Below are 20,584 nucleotides of genomic sequence, written 5' to 3'. Positions count from 1 at the left end.
CCATATGATATACACATTCCATACAAGTATCACAGAAGCTTGCTAAACTAGACAAATGAAGCACTATGGATAAAAAACCAGTATCTTCCTTAGGAACAGAGGCTCTATGAAAGAAAATCTCTTCTGGCTATTAGTAGCAATAAGGCTTTTATCTTCTATAAGCCTCCATTCATTAAAACAGTGATTTTCAACCTTTTTTGGACTCAAGGCACCCTTCCCAATGTATATATTACAGTGCTTACCTCCTTGCAGAGAGCCTCAGGAGTAAGGGTGGGGAACTGTCCAGGTAGGGGCAAGCGGTACCCTGGTTGAGAATCACTGCATTAAAGGGAAGTGATGCATTCACATTATAGTCAGTTCATTACAATGACTACCTGAACTATTTCCTATTTTGCGGTCATCGGATGTCCAAAAGCATTTGCCTGTTTTAACTTTTCTTTGTACCAAATTGACTTATTTTAGAATGAATGTTTAAAAATGACAAATAGATTCTTTTAGTGTATGTATATATTGGTTATACGAATTAGAAATTGTAATAAAATGCTGAACTAACACATCTCCTGAACTCTGAAAATTAATAGTTGGGTTTATTGTTAGCTGGGCTGATGGATTTATTTTCTGGTACTAGGCCAAAAATTAAGCTCTAATTCATTCTTTCTAGGCTAAATTCTAGAACTATATCATAAGCTGAATGTGGTTGATAAGGTTCCCACCCAGTCTGTACGTCTAAGCATATATTCAAGTCAATTGCTTCCACGAGTAGAGAAAATGGGTAGCTACAAAAAACTGTCAAAAATAACTTGGAATTGACATTAATGTCAGAAGGAATTACACACAAGTATAAAGAGGATAGACCCTAAGAGGACAAGGGAGATTCCCAATATGCATGCCTATTTCAGTTTGTTTGAACATGTGATGACTAGCCTAGGCATTTTTGAAAGGAAGGCTTGTATTTCTAAGATTTCACTAGGCATAACAATGTATGAGAGCAGGGTTTTTTTTCACTTCATCAGACAGGGAATACTTGCTCATGAAGCCATGAACATTGTGAGGTCAGAGTTAACATTACTACACAGAGCAGAAATGACTACAGTGCCAACCATTTATATCAAAATGTGTGGCAATTTCATGAAACAGGCTGTTCTCTCTATCAAGAAATGAGAAACTAATTTCACCTGTGACTCTACCAGAGGTAACTTCAATTCAAGAAATTTAACTAGTTCCATTAGCCATAATTAGATGCCACCCATTTAACTAGTTCCATCAGCCATAATTAGAATGTCACATTTTTAGTATGACCTAACTTCACAAAATATAATTAAATACCAATATCCCATTACCAAAAAATAAGCTAGTAAACAGGTGCCACAGTCAATTCAATCACCTTCAGCCAACACCTTTCATAGGTCTCTGTACCAGCATCCACCTATACATATACATGGATGACCTGTGACAAGCTCAGTCATTGGACTGTAAGGTAGATAGAAAACTGACTGGAGCACAGGGCTCAGATGGTAGTAATCAATGGCTTGATGTCTAATTGGCAGCTGGTATCAAGTATTGTGCCCCAGGGGTCAGTCCTGGGGCCAGTTTTGTTCGATATCTTCATCAATGACTTGGAAGATGACAGAGTGCACTCTCAGCAAGTTTGCAGATGACAACAAGCTGGGGGGAGTAGTAGATACTAGGGTTGTGCAAAGGTTCAGTAGCTGATTCGATTTGGAGGAGATTCGGCTCAACCAGGCAACCGAATCCATGAATCCACACCAAATCAGTAGACCAGTTAGAAGTTCTGAATTGAATTGGAAGCCTCCGAATCATTTTGGAAAAGATTTGACCAATTTGGAGATTCAGCCATAGAGTAAACAGGCAGCAGTCCTCACCATGCTGGACACAGCTGCTGCCAGCTGGTAAGTTTGTTGTGGTGGGCGGAAGGGGGAAGGAAGGGGTGTGGGAGAGGGAGGGATTGGGGCTAGGGCTGAGACAAGCAGCCCAGCTGGGGTGGGGGACACAGGACTCGGGGAGGGGTACAGGGGGGGCATGGGATGTGAACGTGGCAGTGCTCAGAACAGGGGCCATGCCCTGCTGCCACTTGCCCAGCCAGGGTGGTGGAGCAGGCAGGATGCAGGTGTGTCTCGCTCCAGGTAGAAGGAGCAAGTGGTGGCAGGGCAGAGCCCCCACTCCCAGTGCTGATGCATGTGCAGCAGCACTGGGAGCAGGGGCTATGCCCTGATGCCGCTTTCCTCCTCCCGCCCAGAGTGAGCTGCACCCACATCCCACCCCTCCCCTCCCCCCGCCTTGGTTGGGTAAGCAGCAGTAGTGCATAGTCCCTGCTCTGAGCACTGTTGCTCCCACATCCCATACCTTCCTGCCCCCCACCTGCACCCCCTGCCCCAGCTGGGCAGCTTGTCCCAGCCCCAGCCCAAATCCCTTTCTCCCTCAACCCCAACAGACTTACCAGCTGGAGGTAGCTGTGTCCAGCACGATGAGGACTGCTGCCTGTTTAGTTTATGGCTGAATCTCCAAAAGGGTCAAATCTTTTCCAAATTGATTCAGAGACTTCCGATCCAATTCAGAACTTTTAATTGGTCTCCTGATTCGACCCGGAGCTTTTAATTGATCTTCAAATCAAATCACTGTCCCTCCAAATTAGCTGAATCTGAATCTGAAGCAAATACTTGCCACTTCACACAGGCCTAGTAGATACACTGGAGTGTAGGGCTGATTCAGAAGGCATGTCTGCACGTGATACTATGTCGCTGTAGCAACATGCTACAGCAATGTAGTATCTGTGGGCAAAAATGACGCCGCAGTTATACTGCCATAGCAACACACTCCTTCGCTATAGTGTATTGCTACATGAACATATTGCCTAAAAATAACTGGGCGCATAGTTACACATGTAGTAAACAGCAAAGGAGAAGAGATATTAGTTGCACACATAGTAAACAGAGAGAAGTGATATTACAGTTGCGCGCGCACACACATTTTCCAGCACAGCAAAGATTACGAAGCATGATTGGAAAGGCAGGTGCCAGGTCTTCTGGCAGGGGAGCGAGAGAGGCTAGAGGGAGAGTCGCAAGTCCCTGCCTCCCCTCCCCCCCCAACATAGATGCATCCTCTTTCCTAGCAGTGCTGAGTCTTCTGCTGCCAGTAGGAGCAAGGAGGTGGGAGCAGTACCTGTCCCTGCACTTGCACTACCTCCCCTAACAACAGAAATAGCCACAAGCACCAGCATGAGAGTCTCCTCCACCCCAATTTCATCTCCCAGCATGAGCCTCCCAGTGCCAGAGGAGGAGCTGGATCTAGAACCAGGGCACCTGAGCACCTTAGCTAAAGAAATTCTGGGGACTGAGGGGGAATGTGGCTTTGTGCTCCACAACCCTCAAAGTTCCCCTAGACCCAGGTCTTCTTTTCAGGAAGACACCTCAGAGGAGGTTGTGGTAGCAAGTGGCTCAGTTGTGGAGGCAAGTGGAGTCAGCTTCTCGTGTTTTTGTGCCTCTACCTGCTGAGGAGAGGGATAAGGCAGGATCCCCACCCTGAATCCAGATGCAGAGGAGTAGTGTAGTGTGGGATCATTTTGAGGGAGCAAATGATCCCAAGTATGCTATCTTCCAGCACTGCTGAAGGCAGATCAGCTGGGGCAAGGAGGAGAAACACTTCACCACCATGGCGATGCTGCTGCATCTCAGGAAGCAGCACCCCCTTGCCCTTATTCCTCCTCAGCCTGGCACCAGTGGGAGCATACTCAAAGGGAAGCCCCTGCCCCCCCACCTCCCCCCCATCTGTTCTGGGCACCACACTTCAACAAGGACTTGGAAAAACTTGACAGGGCCCAGAGAAGAGCCACCCATATGATCAGGGACTTGCAAGGCAAGCCACACAAGGAAAGGCTGAGGGACCTGGGCCTTTTTAGCTTAAAAAAGAGAAGGTTGACAGGGGACTTGATAGCAGCTTACTGTTATATAAGAGGAATGCATCAGGAGCTCAGTGAACAACTGTTCACTACAGCACTCCTGGGTAAGACCGAGACTAATGGATACAAACTCCTGGAAGGCCGCTTCAAGCTTAATACCAGGGAAAACTCCTTCACAGTCAGGATGCAGTCACCTGCCCTGGAGATTTTCAAGAGGAGACTAGACAGTCATCTCACTGGGGTCACTTAACCCCAGTTGTCTTCCTGCCTAGTGCAATGATCTGGAAGGTCCCTTCCAATCCATAACAATCTATGAATCTATGAAAAACCCTGGTAGGGTAGGACTGCATGATCATAATCACCATCATTGGTGTCATTTGTGTGTGGCAAATGACACCAGTGTTGCATAACATTCTTCAGTTATGCATCAGGTGGCAAGTTAGGGCATTTAGAAGAGCTTTTTCCCATAACCCTTATTAAAATTCACGGTTTATTGTGTTTCAGGCTCTGCTCATTTTAGCCTCCCTTAGATGTGGGAGCATTGTATAAGGCTGTATACACACATTCAAATAATTTAAGAGAATTCTACCAGATGTGTTCTCCTGGTAGAAAAACTTACCCAGAGCCATGTGTACAGACATTCAAATGCTGAGGGCCTACTTGCAGTGCTGCTCTGTTTACTATGTGTGTGTAACTAATACCTCTTTTTCTGGTCTGTTTACTGTATGTGTGTCTAACTGTAATATCTTTTCTGTTTACTATGTGTGTGGAACTAATATCTCTTCTTCTCTGTTTACTGTATGTGTTTGCAACTACTAATATCTCTTCTCTCTGTTTACTATATGTATGTGAGTGTGTGTAATGTATGTGCTTTTCTGCACAGTGATGGATCACACTGCCAGGGAAAACACAGCTTTCTTTTTAAAAAGTGTGTGTGTGTGTGGGGGGGAAACAACAAGAACAAATGAGAGGTTTTTTGGGAAGAATAAGTTGAAAGACATGGATTGGTTTCAGATAAGTAGATGGATTCTAGGCAAGGGTAATTAGTAAGCTGTATCCAATCTTTTCCGAGAAGAGAGACTAGTAGGAGACTGACTAGGAAGTCATTAGGGCTGTGTGAAGCTTCAGGTGCTGATTCGATTTGGAGGAGTTTCGGCCCGATTCGGCAGCCAAATCTCTAAATTTGAATTGAACCAGGGAACCAATAAAAAGGTCCAAATCAATTCGGAGAGCTTCAATGATTCGGGCAGTCCCTGTCCGCTGCAGCAGAGAGCTAGACTTGGAGCTGGTAAGTAGGGGTTGGGGGCTGGGGCTGAAGAAAGGGAAAGGGCATGATGGGGGAACCCCTACCAGGCCCCATCCCCTGCCTTTTCCCCCCCAACCCCCTTCTGCTCCCCTAGGTCCCCCCCGCATGGCTGCCTACCCGCCCCAGCTTCTGGCGCTTTAAAAATAGCCTCCACTCACCAGGTGCTGCCCAGCAGTGGGGGAGATCCCTGCTGTCCCCCACTGCCCCACGCTGCATGGGGAGGCTCTAGTGTGAGTAGAGACTCACTAGCCAGTAGTAGAGACTCACTAGCCAAGGCATTTCAAAGTCCTTTCAAGTATTCAAAAGCAGCAGTTGTACAAGCCGTAAAGTAAATGTTTGGCATACTAGAATAGACCAGGGGCCAGAAAACTTTGTATATTGCAGGCTGGAACAACCAAGCCTTAATCCAATATCAGCAATAGTGGGGTTTCCCTGCACCTGCAATGGGGCCAGGGACTGCTGCCACTTCTTCCAGCATACCTTCTCTCTTTTCCCCAGCTGGGGTGCAAGTGCAGTTTCCAGCCCATGGGGAACGAGGAACTGAGTTTGGGTCGGGCAGCTGGAAGCTGTGTTTGCACTGCCACCATTTGCGTTCCCCTGCTGCAGTGTGGAAGTACCTAGAAGCTGCCCAGCCTTGGCTTAGTTTCCTACTGGCTGGAAGCTGTGCCTGTGCAGCACCTAGGAGACAGGGACAAGGAAGGTCTTGATGATATGGGAGAGGTTTGCAGCTGCAAGGCCCTAATGCAGCTCCTTGCTTCCCAGCCCCAGCACAGGCAGAGGCAAGGCCCTCCAGCTCCAAGGACCACATTCAACTGATGGGCTGTATGTTGCTAACTCCTGGAATAGGCCAAGAATCTCCTCTTAGTTTTTTAGTAGATCCTCTGGAGGACTACAGAACCACTACTGCCACCATATCTATTGTACCTAATGGCCAACAGGGCAACAAGACACGAAAACTGCTTTAGTATTCCAGCTATAATAATTTATACCCTGAAGCACAAATAGTTATAACCCTTATAAATGTTATCAGAGGCAGTGTAAATGCATATACTGTTCTAAATTACACAAAATAGTCTGTAAGATTAAAATACCTGTATTATTTTGCTTTGCATTATTAGTATCAAGTAGCTATGCAGATAGACACATGCAAACATCATCACTACTTTGAGGTTAATGGCTCAGTCCAACCAATTGGGATCTGGAAAAAGGCAGAAGGCCTAGTTTCTATCCTGGTTCTGCCACTGATCTCTTCCACAACCCAGGCAAGTAAATTTACTTTTTCTCTTTGCCACTGCCTTGTCTAGTTGGAGTATAAATTCTTCAGACCATTTGCACCATGACTGTATATATGGCTGACATACAAAAGCTGTTGGGACTATTAGTAGTGACACCTCCTGAATAATAAGCTAACTATAACGGTAATATACATGGCTAGAACACTTACCTGCGCCTTAACTTATACTAATATAATGCAGTATTCCCTCCTTCTGCAATTTCAATCAATCAAACAAACAAACAAAAAGACAAATTTCTAAATATAACACATGTTAATATGACAAATTGATATAATAGATGCATATGACATCAGGATTAAAGTAACTTGGGTCCAGATGGCAATTTGTCTAAGTTTGGTTTTGGTTTTTTGCAATTCTTTATGACACAGCAAAGCAGACCTCAAAAAGCTAAACACTCTTCTTTGTTCTCAATGGCAACACTATACACTTCAGAGGTCAGCTTTATAGCCCTCAAATTTTCCTGAACCCCTGCCTGATTAGACACACTATGGAATCACTTTCATTCTGATCAAACACAATTAGCTAGTGACATGCATGCAAAGTTGTCAGTGAAGTGCAGATAGCACTTCAGTGGGCATGAGTAAGTACAACTTCTTACTATTTGAAACAATACACTGATCAACTAAAGGGGGGAAACAAGGAAGGTCCTCTGAACAAGAGCCATAAGTAAAAATATAGTGCTGGCCTAATTTTGTACACAGACTTATATGTTACATTTTCACTCTGATAAAACTCAGCGAGGGACATGCAGATGACATTTCCAAGCCATGTTTTAGGTAAACTTTTCTCCATTCAATTTCTCTTTCTACATCCCATTGCACCAAATCTTTTTTCTCCCACACATGGCTGCCACTTTTTCTCATGATTATTGCTGCCAGTATCTAGGAGGTTTACTAAATCTGAAATGTCATGAATAGGTTTTGTTTTTTCAAAGGATGCTTCATTTTTCAGTCAGGTCATATTACCACTTCAGACCAGGCATAAGTCTGTATAAGATTATACAAAGGTTGCTGCCTGCTACATGGCTGCCCTGGGTGGTGCTATATCAAAAAGAGAAGCGTGCGCAAAATGCACTGTGATACAAAAAGTGTAAGCATCTCTATTTCCAGCTGGCTGAAGATGGGGAAGTCTTGGGTGGTTGGTTGCCAGTAGCTAGAACTGAAATATTATGGTTTTGCATTTTATTTTGGGGTAAAAATAAACCATGGGAAAAGTGGTATGAAGCAACCAGTACCTGGAATTTTTACTCTTCCTTTGAAGATGGCAAAAATTTCCCAATAACTTGGCATACCTTTCAATCAGTTAGAACTCAAATTATGGACATTCCCTTCCTTGAAACACATTTCTGTCCTGACAAGCCTACAAACAAACCTCCCCTAATACTTAGTTGCCTATGTTGTCTCCCTCACCTCATCTCCTTTGTATGGCTCTGGAATGATGAAATGCACATTTTATTCCCCTTACCTGGGTAAAACATTTTATCCCCCTTATCCCTACATTTTATACACCCTCCCTATCAACTGACTGTGGCATGACAGGGCAGTCCCATGTTTCCTTTTCAAGGGGGATCTATCTATCACCCTAATAAGGGGAAGTAAATCATGACTTTTTGTTCGGTGTTGAGTTTGGCCTGATACACAAGCAGCAAAGTGGAAATTATTCCTTTGACCCAGCTTAACTGACATAAAATCAGGCATAATGTGCCAGGCGCACAGGTTGCAAACAGTTTAGACTTCTACAGATTTGACAGAGGGCTTGGAGATCAGGCCAGGAGGCAAAACCCAGGAAGCTTCCAACTTGTCTCGCATCTAACTCTACGGAGTTTCAGCTATATCATTAGAGATTGTCCTTGAAAAGTCATCATGTGGCCGAAGGGGAGTTGCAGAAATATTAATATTTAATCGGTATATTAAATTTACCTCCAATGGAGAAACCATGAGACACTGTCTCTCCTTCGGCCAGTGTTGTTTGAGCATTCACGTTCAGGAAAATTAAATAGACATGAATTTATTTTGGGCCTCAGTACATTATGTGGAGACATACAACACATCATTTTAGGCTGACGGGGTAGGGACAGAAGCAATGTGGCACAACTACTTTGTGTCTCAAAACATCATTTTAACGATGATGATCTGTCTTCCATCTCTGAATGTCTCCTTTCAACTTTCCTTCTGTAAACAAATGGACAAAGTATAGGCAGTACATACAACTTGGGGCGTGGACAAGTGGTCATGGGACCTGGGTCAGTACGTACAACTTGCAGTGGGAACAAGTGTTCGTCGGACCAAGCCACTTAAACCTGAGTCAGGATCGCCACATGCAAGTGTTTGCTGCTTGCCAGAAGGTCAGGACAGATAGAGGCAAGTAAGCTGGGGGGAAGGGTAGGCTGGTGGGTCTGGAGAGGGGTGAGAGGGACCTGGTGGGTCTGCAGGGTGGGTGGTGTTTACAGGTGCAAGAAACAGTGTGGTCAAGGTTGTGGAGAGTAACTGGGCTTTCCAAACCCTGGGACTCTATTGGGAATGTGTGCAAGCATTTGTTAAATCTGGTAAACCTATTTTAGGTTGGGTTAACCCATGCCAATCTAAAGTCAGTTCTCATCTGATGACAACTAACTTTAGATCAGGTGTGCCATTTTTAGGGCAACCTAAACCCTGCAAATGCTTAACACACACAGTCATTTACATTCCCCTGAGCTGAATTAGGGCAATCTAAGCGTAACACTTGTACGCACCCATAGATTATATATGAATGTCTCCTGTTCACCAGCAAATCACCTGATCACTTGTAAATAGCAAGTAGCAGTAAGACAGACAAACCCTGAACTTCAGCTGCAGACAATTATGATTTTTTTCCACAACTGTGGGCACGTCTACATGCATTACAGCATTGCAGCAAACACCATGCTATTAGGCTAATGCACAGTAGTATTAGTCTACTGTGCATTAACCATCGTGAAAAAAGTGTGCAATCATGCTAATGCACAGTAGGATAGCCTAGTACATATTTAGTATTTCCTTCTGCAAGTACTAAATTTAATGCACAGTAGGCACTACACATTAATGAACATGTAGACATGACCCGTAAGAAGGAAACAGAAAATATTAGCTACTGCAACCATCCTTTTTGTGAGCTAACATTAATTCTAGGAGGGTTGTAGGCAAAGGAAAGATCTGTGGTATAGTAAGTAGTATTTTAAAACTTTTCAAAACTGCTCTGAAAAATAACATCCCCTATTTTAATCAAGTCAGATACACCAAACACTTCTTAGTCAAACTACTTAGCGTTGTTTGATTTTTCAAAATTGTTAAAAAATTGGTTTTCAAAAATGTAGAAATGATAAAAATCATAAAAACCTATTCTTTCTCATGAAAATTTTCTTGTTTTGACTAACTCAACTGTTGAGTTTGACTGCTGCCAGCAGGTATTTTCCATTCTGTGTTTTCTGAAGATCTCTGTATTATATTTTAATGCTGTATATTGAGAAAAAACACATTCCCAGAACTTCTGGAAAGGAGGGAGAATGACCACTATTTATAATTAAAATAATGAACTTAGTATTACCGTTTTCAAAAGCTTCAATATGCTCTGATTTAAAATATGCTTTTGTATTAACCATTGGTATTGTCCTAGCACTTAGGGGAGACAGTCATAGATTAGGACCACATTTGTTAGGGCTATAGAAACACCAAATATAAAAAAAACCAAATCCTGTCCCCTCCCCAAACAGCTGACAGTGTGATTTAATCTGAAGTTACTAAATCATTTTCTTTACTATAGTTAAAAAAAAACAGGGCACCCATCCACATACCCTGGGTTGGAGGGGGAGGCCTTTAATTACAGCTGCTTTGAGAGCACTCTAATTAAAGTTCCCACAGTATCATATTTATCCAGTGCTTCAAAATGGTGACAGGGGTGCTTCAACTAAAGATTGCTCGATGAGCTTTAGTTAAAGTGCCCCCCCCCACCACCATTCTGAAGTGGGGGGGACACTGAATAGATATGATGCGGAGGATGCTGGAGTGCGCTAATCACCATGCTCCATGATTAATCAAGTCTGCTCCAACACATAATTAGCAGATATCCAGCATGTATGTAGGTGTCCACAGGTCCAGTCCTTCAGGTGGTGATGGGGAGAAAAAACAACAACAGATTTTCAGGTTCTCTCTACACTTCACTAAATCCAGAAGCAGGATCTCAATGTTTGATTTGACATGTCCTACAAACCCAGCATTGGGACTTTTCAATTTTAGTTGTACCGTACTATTTAGGGATTTTGTGAAAGATTAAGTGTGGACAGTGGTTTTACTGAAACTACCAAATTAAACTCAAGTACACTTTTGTTTTTGTTTTGTTTTAATTTGGCTCAAGTCTAGTCTGCAGCAAGTGACTTGATGCACTGGATTTTCACTTCAATATTGATTAGAAGATATCCATGAAGTTCAAGACAACAGATCATAGACTGGCTTCATGGGAAAACAAACATACTTTACAGATAAATCCACAGAACAGAATATCCTGTGTTTGGATTTCTGTTACTTTCAGACACTACTCTGACATCCCTGAGGTGAATTTTCAACATTTTCTTTACACACCCCAGAATTTTTTTTAAAGAAACACGTTATCACAATGTCATGTCATATTGCAGGTTGTAACTTTTTTCATTGCCTAGTTATATAAAGGTACTTATACGGCTCCCAGTACCATAGTATGTAAGCTGGTTGAGTGCTATTACCTGTATCTGAGGCACAGTATATAAGGGCTGGCATGGCTACGTTCATTCATTCTCTTAGTTTAGGCACACTTAAATAGCAGTTTATTTAAAAGGTCAGAAAAAGTTAGTTTACATTATTTCTAATTTAAGTTTTCTCCAACTTCTGTATCAGTTGGATAAGTGGCTTTATAATACCAATCCCTGTGCTGTAGTTCAAAGAGTAATTCATGCATGACATCCAAAATAGGATATGAAACAATCATGTGCACAATCTGTATAATCATGCTACGAAACAAACTTGTTACTTGTTACAAAGCTTTCTGATCTGGAGTTGAAAAAACAATCCTTCTCTATACTGCAGGTGCCAGTATTGTGCCTGAATTCCTTAATTGGACTGCAGTATGACTTTATATGCTGTCTTTAAAAAACAAAAAGCTAAAAACAAACAAACAAAAACAAAAAAAAAAAACCAGATAGAAGGAAATCATAGATTTTGTATGAGCAAATACAAGCATTACTTTGCAAACCTGAACACCTAACCCTGACAGCAGCATGCAAGTCCCTAACAAGTAGTTTATTCAAGTGATATTGTTTAGATTTGTTTTATTGTCTAGTCAATAAAATGCACACAGTGAAACAGTATAAATAGCAACATGATTCACCCATACCAAATAGCTTGTAAAATTGGGGCTATATTTTTATGAATCATCCAAGAAGCTGGACTACATTTTAAAGTATGTATGATGGACGTATTGTTAGTGTCCTTTCTCTGCATCTGATGATGTGAGTTTGGGCTCATGAAAGTGTAAGCTACATATCTCTGATTTAGTCAACCTATAGGGTGCATATCTATCCCACCTTCTGCTGAACATATTATTTGCCAGTCTCTTAACATACAAAGACACTTTTTTCCTAATATGAAATGAAATAATTTAACTAAGTATGCTTCAGTTATTTTTCAAAAAATTCCTGTAAACTCCCAATTTAGCATTGGCAAAGAGCTGGTAGACCCTGTTATGGAGTCAGAGAATGATAAGCTGCCTTGTCATCATCAAGGAAATTAATGATGATGGTATGTGAAAGGGAGCTAACGTTAAAGAAAATCTGTAAGTTGGAAGCTCATGTACATTGCTAAACATTGAGACAAGATCTGTCAAAAAGACAAACTACCTGGCAATTTTAACCTATAGGCTAGAGCTGTCCACATCAACATACTGTTAACATATATTACAACCCCAACAAAAAAGTTTGTATTGGGAAGAAAGTTACAGATCCAGACACACGTCCTCTCTTCTTTTTGTCTAAAAAAGAACTGCTAGTAAGAAGCGGTTTAAGAAAACTTCTTCCCCCAACTATTTGTTTCTCCCACCTCCATGACATACTAAGCAGCAAGTAAAAACCCATCTACTAATGTAGTAAGAACAAGGCTACTTCTGTCATTACAAGGTCTGTTGGGATATTCTTATGGGTTCTTCCAGTTTTAAGTAAGAGGTTAAATAGTTGCTCTGGTTTGAAAGTAGGAGCCTTTATGAAACACTAATTGCAACATTTAAATTATGAAGAATTAAAATTTCGGGCTAGGAAATTGATGGTTTCTTAAAATTTTAAATATGCTTCAATATATGTTCTATATTTTTTCATGTTATATTAGCATAACATTTAAATATAATGACAACCTTCACTGACACCCCTTTATCATAAACTTCAATGCACAGAGGGATTAGTAGCTCACGATTTAATGATTTTACTTGCACTTTATTAGTGAACTGCAAACCTTTCTAGACTGTAACTGCCCTTTCCCTGCAAACAGACTGTTCCATCCCACCACTGCCTTGTAACATCTTATTATATCTGTCACATGTCCCCATAGCTTTGCTTGGATCAGCAGTGGAGAAAGAGGCCTCCAGGAAGGGCTGAAAGGATTACTGTGAGTGATTTGGTAGGTGAGATTTTTCCCTAGGAGACGACACTGAAGTAGAGCTTCAGGGTTACCACTTGGGGATACTGTGTTATTAGTTCCCTAAGCATTTCTTGTTCTTTTCTTTTTCTGTTGGATAGGATGTGACACATGAGATGAGTTAACTTTTGTACATTGTGTCTGGAATTGAACTTTCAGGAACTTCTTTCCAAAAGTTTTCAATATACTATTACTCACAAACATTTTTCCCCATTGATCCAACGAAGTCAGAGTTAGCTGGCAGGACAGTGTGGTTCTAGTATTCCCTACAATGTGTAAATGAGCCACTATGAAAGCCAGTGGTGAAACGCCAACTGACTTCCACAGATCAAGAAACCACTGACAGTGCACACTGAGCAAACAAAGTGTGCCTAATGGTGTCATATGCAATGCTTTTTCATGTTTTAAATTTGATTCTATCATCATTCTATACAGCAGTGAAATAGTTAAAAAACCACACTGGCTATAATAGCATTGTGTGATTTAGGTGATGTAATTAATAATGAATATTCAAATTTTAGTTTTCATGAAGATTCTTTAGCTTATAGGCTCCCAAGCTGCAAATCTGGGAGGCAATGGTAAGCTACATTTGTATTACACTAAATTCTATCTTTTTCAATTAAAAGTTGGACAGCTGACAGTTATCCAGTGGAACAGGAAGTGTTTTAATACAGCAGTGAAACAGCTGCCACAGGTTGACAACTGGGATATACCAATAAATTAATGGAAACTCCATTTCACAGATACAAGGACTAGCTCATCAAAGAGTCACTAACAAGACAGGATAAGTGGGAGTCAACACTTTCAAGCATCAGAAAAAATACATCAGTTAAGGGTACTAATTTTTTTGTAGGGTTCAGGGAGATTGTTTCCAATATATGCTGCGTATTCCATCTGTACTGGTTTACAAGTTCTAGAGTAACAACAACAAATATACATTTATTGACTAATTAACAAGGATTTGGACAAAAAATATCTCTGTATGCAGGTTATTCTATAGCTGCCAACTGTGGGGATTTCCTCAGTATTCCTCTGAAGCACTTACTGGTGCTCTTTGTCAAGAACAGAATATTAGACTAGAGGGACCACCACTAGCTGAATCCCATATGGCAGGGTTTCTCAAACTGTGGGTCACGACCCCCGGCAGCTTAAAAGGGAGCTGCAAACTTCCCAGGGGGCACGCAGTGGCGCATGGAGTGGTGGATGGCAGCAGTGGCTGCTGCATGCAAGCTCCCTGTCCTCTACCACTGCCATCCAGCACTCACCATATAGTAATTCCCAATATACTTTCTCTTCACATTTGTTAATGTGTTGCATAAGACCTGGAAATGTGTGGCAAATCACCAAAATATGAAACACCCCCATATTCAGATAGGGTCAGACCCCATATTAAAAAATATTTTCAACTGATCAGATAAACACCAGTGTCTCCAACTCAGACTGTTGGGTCTTGTCTGACATGAGGGAAATTTTGTAACAGCTTCACTTCACTCATATGCATTCAGCTATACCAGTACCCTTAGACATGCTGTAGATGTCCTTCTGTCTCCACGATATATTGAGAATGCATTCTGAAGCAGGCACACCATCCATACTAGCATTATTAGGACTACTAACACTGATGACAATTAACAGATGTCAGTAACAGTGAAAACTGTGATGACAATCTGTAACGCCTCAATGATGCAACTCCTTACTCATTTCTACCAGGCGGACTCCAGTCATCTCCAGAAACAAGTGGCAGGATGTACAGAATAAGATGCCTGGAGTGAGTCTGTTTCACTGAATTGATAGGTTGTTTAGAAGCAAAAGGCTTACAGCATGAAGCATCCAACTGAACAGTTTTAAAAGTAAAAAGTGTTTCTTTATATTCCACCCACTGCGAGAGAAGCATAACTGACTGACTCCTAATGGCAACACAACCAGCTTAAAATGTAAACAGCTGCTCCGTTTTAAAGATGCCATATAAGACAACAGTGAATGAGTTAGGCTTTACACTTATTCTTTCTTAGGGGAAAAGAAATAATGAAGGTATTTAAAATTAAACAGGACATTCACAATTAATCTGTTTTTTAATTAACTTGCTCTGCTGTTCTAAGTGATTCTGCATTTACTCTCATTCTTTCAAAAATTCCAAAGTGCTATTTCTGACCTGTGATTTACGGTTGCCGTACATCTTTATAAGCAGTACTTTAGTTTAAGTGGCAGTTGCATATTAATTACAAAGTTAATTATGTCCTGCGTAATCATGCTGTATTTCATTAGTTTACTCTACAGTGTGAAAAGTAGGATGCTAAACTGAAGCAGTGATGCAAGGTATTTTAGTCATTTACATTCCTGTATCAAACATTCACAATATTAACCAAAAAACCCTGACAACTCTTAAGGATCACACCCACAAATCATCAGACTGGTGCCACTACCATTTATGCACTTAATTTTCTTCATGAAAGAGGAATTTCTTGCATGCATAAATATTAGTATGTTAAAATGTGTCAAGAATCAGTGACTTTACATCCTTTAATGTGTATCAGATTGGGGGCAAAAACTATCATAATTTTCTAGTGATGCTGAAGTGCCCAGACTGAAATGCCTTAAAGAGATCTGATTTGCAAAAGACGTGCGCTTGAGGCTTGGCATTTTTTTCTTCAGGCTCCCTTAGGTGTCTCAACTTGGAATCATAAAATTGAGGCATCCAAAATCACTACTCACATCTGCAAGTATAAACTGTAGTTCTCTGCAATACTTATCTGTTGGTGCCTTGCATATAATACCCGTAATCAGATACTTTATTAGCAATTCTGCCTGAAATGTGAAAAGAATTAGAACTGACATTTGCATAGGTCTCTAACTAGGTCGCTTACCACAGATCTATGCTGCCAATAGAAATATTGAACACAAATGTAAATACAAAAATATTTAAGAAAAAAAATAATGATTTTTGGGTGAAAAATGAACTCTGCAAAATGCTGTAAAACTGTCCGTCTTCTCCTCATTTTAATTATCGCTGGAACTATCTAACTTACCCTAATCAATAGGCACAGAAAAAAAATAATTTTTACATTATTACTCTTAGTCATGAAGAGTTCTTCTTCATCAGTGAAGATTTTTCTTTCTGAAAACAAACCAATATTGTTTTTCATCAAGAGTGCTATTTTTCCAATGTCAAACCTTCACATTTTCAATCTTAATTTTTCCCCTCAAACTATCACTGCATTGCAAAATAAAATCCTTTGTGTGATATTTAGATGTAAAAAAAAAGTAAGGTAGTCTCTTCGTAAAAGAAAAACCATAAAATACATGATAAAGAGCAGCTATTGATCATTTTATAAATGAACACTTTCAATAATAGTTAATGAAAAATAGGTATATTTTTCAGCATGTACCTGCTCCCCAAATATTTTTAAGTATTCACCTGATCAGTATCTGCTTGTTTTTACTAATAAAATAAATTAAAAGTAGTTTTAATAATATTAGTTTAGCTGAATCAATGCAGTTATAATGTAGAGTTAGATTTTGTCTTGGCTCCTGCATCATAAACAGAATTATCAGCTAGCTTTTGACTGCAGAATCATCAATGACATGAGAAGGATAAAAAAAAAATCATTATCAGATTCTAATAGAGTTTATAGCACTAAAATTCAAAAGACCTGCCTTCTTTCTCATGTGTTGATCATGTTTATACAGAACTTATTGGGAAAGGATAAATAACTCATATTATTTTTATATAGCAGTTATGATATTCAAACCTGATTGTGAACCATTTTATTCCTTAAAATTGATGCAGTTTAATAAATGAAATGTTCCCTAGGCTGTAAATATGTATAACTGAAATTTGTATAATGTAATCACTATAGTCTATAAGTAAATAAAATAAGTTTCTGGTATATCCCTCCCCCCATATATGCACCACTGACTTCTTTGTGTTTTTTTAACTTGGGCTCTAAGCAAAAACATTTTGTGCTCTGTAGCCACAGATAAATAGATCACTTTTCTCAGAGCTTTGTGGTCATGGGTGGTGCACAACCTAGGAAACATAGTTAAAAAAATTAATTTCAAGCTCTGTTAGAAAAAGAAAACAATAAATGTTTTGTCCAATATTGAAGGAAGGAAGACAAATCAGTACAGAAAGTAATTTAACTTTCAGAGTTGTATGAAAACACTACAGTGCCAAGGAAACTGAAAATATATGACAACCCTATACATCCTTCATTTACGATATTCATACGAATATCATCAGCAATCTCTAGCAGTCAAGGATGATTGCCTGTCGTGACTGCTTTATCTGTGGTCCAAAGATGGCTGACAAAGTTAATCCAGGATCAATAAACAATGTTGCAACTTGGGCACATGTTTCTGTGAAGGATGGGTGGCTCTGGATTCTTGATTTGGTCCACAACATGCTTTCTGCCACTCCCAATTTTCTGTCTCCTGCTGTCATCATAAGGTTTCAAAATACTGAGATCCTAGCAGCAGACATCCTCCATTTTGGGTGGTCCTGGGCAACAGTCAGCCTTCTGAGAGGGATGGCTTCCAAGGTATAGAAAATACTCAACATTCTCCAGAATCTCACCGTAGATCTGAATTACCACAGCTGGGGACAGCTCATTACGAGCTTGCTGATGGAAGACGTTAGTCTTCTGAAAGTTAAGTGTCAGCCCATTTTCTTGTATGCCTTGATGAAGATTGCTTGAAGGTCCGCTTCTGAGTAAGCACATACCACAGCATCATCAGTGTATTTAAGCTCAGTGACTGAGTTTGAGTGGTCTTGGTTTTGGCTTAAAGTCATCTGATATTAAACAGCTTACCACCCACTCTGTAATTTAGTTCCACTCTGACTAGAACCTTATTGATGATCAGAGGTAGCATCACAGTCAGGAATATCGAGAAGAGTGACTAAGCAATGATGCAGCCTTCCTTAACTCTCATTTTAACCACAAATGGATCTGGAATAGATCTTTTACTAAGAATCACCACTTACATACTATTACAGAGCAGGCAAAGAATGGTGATGGATTTCAGTGGGCATCCATATTTCAGAAGGATCGTCCACAGTGCTTCTTGGTTGACCAAGTTGAAGACTACTGTGAGGTCAAGGAAGGTCATGTAGAGAGGTTTATGTTGTTCCTGGCATTTTTCCTGCAGCTGGTGAGCAGTAAAAAATCATGTCACTCGTGCCTCTTCGTGCCCTAAACCCACACTGAGATCTAGGAGAAGCTCTTCAGCAAACAAAAGGAGACGGTTCAGGAGGATTCTTCCAATGATCTTTCCTGTGATGGACGGCAAGGTGATCCCTCTGTGATTTCCACAATCAGACCTGTCTCATTTCTTGAAGACTGTCATGATCATGACACCCCTAATGTCATCTGGGATTTCCTCATTATTCCAGATCCTTAAGATGAGGACATGGAGCTGTGATGTGGATATATAAGATGACCCAGAATATAAGACAATCCCCAGTACTTAGATGCTATATATGCAAAATGTATAAATTTGTTATAATTTTCAAGGCATAGAATCTAATTATTGGAGGTTTGCCTTAAATTTACTCCCTTGCTACTGCTAAATAAATTTGGGAAGATCAGGTAACCCCTTTGCCCTCTGCCCTCCCCCAACTTCTTCCAGGATTGATGCAGTTTACCTTTTTTGAAACTGCTACAAGTTTTAGCACAGGTACTTCATAAACATACTTTTAAGCAGCACTTTTGTACCTACATTTATATGGACTAATATCATGCATGGTTTGTTGTCAGTAATGTACTGTAACAGTTATATCACAATACGTTGTGCTGGTATCATTTGATACCAATATAGCTGTTAGTCCTCTCTCTCTCTAAAACACACACACACAGAGGGCAAGTTTGTTGGGTTTTTTCTTTCAATTTTCTATATTCCAAGCCAAATTAGCCAAAACAAATTCCAAATCCAAGAGTCAGTCCAGAACCATAACTGGTCCTACTACTGGCAAGCATCCTCCACCCCCATCTGGGGCTTCAGATGCTCCCAAAACCTTTGGCAGGCATCCTACTTGCAGGCCCAAGCTCAGAGGCTTGGGCTTCAGATGCCCCTGAGTTTTGCTTGCCCTCAACCACAAGGCTCCAGGGGCAAGCCCTGAAAGTCCCATTTCCATAAAGCAGGCTTAAAGCCAGAACCTTCCCACTTCAGCAGCTAGGTGAGAGGTTTACTACGTAGTACATTACCTTGGCAGGTACAATCCCCATGCGAGGAGAGTGGTCTTCCCCAGTGCGGCCTCTGTGGTTACAGTGTTTCCCCTGTCAGGTAAGCATAGACTATGCTTGATCTGAACCTTCGAGAGGCCAAGAACACAGGACAAGTTATGCACGATATTAGTCCAAAGCCAAAAGGCTCATGATTTACCCTATAGTTCATTGGACTGGGCCTCAACAGTCAACAGTGTTTCAAGCCATGGTAATCCCATGAGTCCTCGGATCCTCTAAAGATGTATCTATAGATGAAGCCCAGGGCAATCTGGTCCAGCTCCACCTCATGGAGGGCAGGTTGACACTAAAAATATACAACAGGGTAAGACAGGGGGTGGCAGAAGGTTCTGGGTAAACTGCTTGAGGCCCTTTTTTGGTGATGTTTGCCATTTAAGGCTGGCAAAGGAACAAGAATGATTTAAATTGAGAAAGAAAGCCACAACTAAACTGTGAAGTGAAAAGAAAGTCAAAGTGTATGAAGTGTAGTGACTCACCATGACTTGAAAAAGAGTTGGTGCTGAGGGGATACTGTGCACAATGTACATATGGGACATGTGTTTTATAGATATGCTCCATATTGACTGCATTTCATCAGCTTCCTAGTTGGTTCCCATTACTGACAACATACTACTTTTGGCAGCAGCTTAATGACTGACAACATATTTAATGAGGTTTATTTGTATGCAAGTGTAAAGCAAGCATTTTTCTTCCCTGTGCTGACTGGGGGTACAGCTAAAAAAATTAAGTTTGTAGGAAAAGAAAATATTTGCCATAGTGTAATTCTACTATAAAATGAAGCTGTTTTATAAATTTGTTGTGGCCTTTGGTTGCACTATGAATCAAATACCTTCTATATATATTCATTGTGGCCATGGGTTAGAAAAACATTATATCTCAATTTCTAATGATACAGAATATCTGGTGATACTCCCAAAAACCACCAAAACAAAAACATTTCACAAGCCCTCGTTAACCATTTCTCCTGTCTGTGGAAGAGACATTAACTCACAAGATCTGCACATCTTGGTGTAAAAGACAGTGTGGGGTTTTGCAAGGAATTTAAGGAAGTTAAGTGAATTTTGTGCTGACTAAGAATCTAATTTCCTCACATTCCTTTGAAAATCCTGCTAATATGGCTTACGGGTAAGGGTGACAAAAGAAACATTTTAATGCATTTT

At 40.7% G+C, this 20,584-nt stretch overlaps 1 protein-coding gene across 11 annotated transcripts in view; it reads right to left on the bottom strand.

Annotated features, from left to right (window-relative positions):
* The window catches only part of ZMIZ1 (zinc finger MIZ-type containing 1), a 519,894-nt gene that overhangs the window by 232,758 nt on the left and 266,552 nt on the right, over nt 1–20,584 (bottom strand). For 2 of the 11 annotated variants that reach the window (XM_090058560.1, XM_090058563.1), the window contains one exon: nt 243–318. The exons of the other annotated variants lie outside the window; for them this stretch is intronic. The gene's annotated coding sequence lies outside the window, so the exon portion shown is untranslated. The remainder of the gene's footprint in view (nt 1–242; nt 319–20,584) is intronic. 11 annotated transcript variants of the gene reach the window in all.

This window comes from Crocodylus siamensis, chromosome 7 (assembly GCF_052110815.1).
Source record: "Crocodylus siamensis isolate JL-2025a chromosome 7, ASM5211081v1, whole genome shotgun sequence".
NCBI classification, from domain to species: Eukaryota; Metazoa; Chordata; order Crocodylia; family Crocodylidae; genus Crocodylus; species Crocodylus siamensis.
Note: the sequence above shows the minus strand (reverse complement) of the source record. Positions and strands in the feature narration are given on the sequence as shown.